A 2,500-nucleotide genomic window follows, 5' to 3' on the forward strand; every position below is an offset into this window, starting at 1 on the left:
ACCTTCGACGAAAGTTTGGGTGGACGACATTCCTATATCTGTGGCCGATTCTGAAATCGAAACTGCCCTCATCAGGGTTGGAGTAGAACTCCGATCAGCCATCAAACAAGAAAGGGCCAGAGACGTTGATGGAAAACTAACCCGGTTTCTCACGGGGAGAAGATTTGTGTTCATTTCCACACCAAACACCCCACTAGAGAAAACACTCAAAGTCAGTTTCTTCACTGCCAAAGTGTATCACCGCGAACAAAACCAGAAAAAGACCGTGATCTGTTCAAAGTGTCTGGAGACGGGTCACCATGTCTCCATGTGTCAGGGGAACGTGGTGTGTAGATCATGCAAAAAAACGGGCCACAAGAGTGGCGACCCATGTTGTGATCTTGACGTCAACTCTGGTTCCGCCTCAGGAGACCAGCAGAAGCCAGAACAGCTGTCCGCGGCTGCGGGTAACAACAGCGAACAAAGCAGAAACTCAATATCTCACACAACTGACCGCGGGCGTCTTGGAAACCGCGCTCGCACCCAGAGCAGAAGTCGCTCCTTCACTCCCAAGCGGGACCGTTCTGGTAGCCCGCTAGGAACACCGACGAAGATGGCGAAGGTGGCCTCTCACGATGAAGAAGGCCAGGAGAAAGGCTGACCGACCGACTAACTGACCGACTGACCCAACGACGACGGCCCGGCTTTGGCTTACGGACTTACGTACTACGGCTCGGCGATTTCACCAGTTGTTTTATTAGTATTTACACTATCTCACTCCAGCGATGGCAGATGGTGTCAAAGCGTTCTCCTTAAATGTTAGAGGACTCCGGAATACATTAAAACGCAAAAAGATATTCAGAATGTTAAAGGAAAAGAAATATGACATTGTATGTGTGCAAGAGTCGTACATAATGCCCGAAGATGCAGAGCAGTGGAAGAAAGAATGGGGTGGTGAGGTTGTGTACTGTGCTGGTACTCGTCATAGTAGAGGCCAGGTAATACTGGTGAGAAAAAACTTTCCCCATGCATGGTCCACAGAAATAATTTCTGATAGAATTCTGATGGTAAAAGTTAACATTGGCACTAAAGAAATGGCTATCTTCAATGTGTACGCCCCGTGTAACTTAGCTGACACTAAACATTTTCTGACTTCTCTTTCAGATACAATTAGTGATTGTGGTTGTGATCTTAAAGTAGTCTGCGGTGACTTTAACGCAGTGATGGACAATAAATTAGACATCATCGCAGGCGAAAATCACTCGCCAGCACTCGTTAAACTTTTCAACGACTTTGTTACTGAGTGCGATCTATGTGACGCGTGGCGGGTGCTAAACCCTCTATGCAAGGAATTCTCCTGGTCAAGAATCAGCAACGGCAAACTAACTGCAAGAAGACTCGACTACGTGTTTTTGAACGATGCTGCAATGGACAGTGTGTTGGAAACGGAGATTTACTCTGTTCCCTCCTCTGATCACAGGGGGGTGCTTGTGTCTTTAAAATGTTCCGAAGTGACCAGAGGTCCCGGCTTCTGGAAGTTCAACAACGCCTTGTTAAAGGACAGTGTATTTGTAGAAAGAATGAATAACCTTATTGACTCTTCCCTTCGCACAGACACACCAGAGAGTGCTGAGAACCGGTGGGAATTACTTAAGTTAGAGATAAGGGACGAAACTATTCAGTACAGCAAAAACCTGGCAGTTTTAAAGAAAAACAAGTATTTGCACTTACAAGATAAACTGGCACAGTGTGAATCATCACTTGCCAAACAACCGCTTGATGAAAATCTGCTTCGTAATCGCGAGGCACTGAAGTTTCAACTGGAAGTCTTTGAGCATGAACGCTTAAAAAGTGCCCAAACACGATCTAAAATGAAATGGATTGATGAAGGGGAAAAAAATACAAAGTACTTTTTAAACCTTGAAAAATCTCGAGCCAGTGCAAAATTGTTTCCCAGCATCAAGCTTGATAATGGCGATGTATTAGTCGATCAGTTTGACATACTGCAGGCTCAAAAACACTACTTTGAAAACAAATATGCGTACAGTGACAATAGCATCAACATTGATAACGATACAGATTCTTTTTTGCAAAATTGTGAAACCCCTCGTCTGACAGAGGAGGAGAAGAAAGTTTGTGAAGGTGAAATAAGTGTTGAAGAGGCCTCTAGGGCGCTAAGTAAGTTAAATAACGGCTCATCTCCTGGCACTGACGGTCTTACAACTGAATTTCTGAAATTTTTCTGGGTCAAGCTAAAGGGCCTTGTTGTTCACTCCTATAATGCGTCGTTTCAAAACGGTCACTTGTCGCACTCACAAACGGCGGCTGTGTTAACCCTTATTCATAAAGGGAAAAACCTCCCGAAAGACAAACTCTCAAACTGGAGGCCAATTTCACTGACAAATGCAGATTACAAAGTGTTAGCAAAATGTTTAGCGAATCGACTATGTACTGTTATAGATAGCGTTGTACATGAGGACCAGTTGGGTTATATAAAAGGTCGGAACGTTAGTACTCATAT

The sequence above is a fragment of the Littorina saxatilis genome, linkage group LG2, assembly GCF_037325665.1.
Source record: "Littorina saxatilis isolate snail1 linkage group LG2, US_GU_Lsax_2.0, whole genome shotgun sequence".
NCBI classification, from domain to species: Eukaryota; Metazoa; Mollusca; class Gastropoda; order Littorinimorpha; family Littorinidae; genus Littorina; species Littorina saxatilis.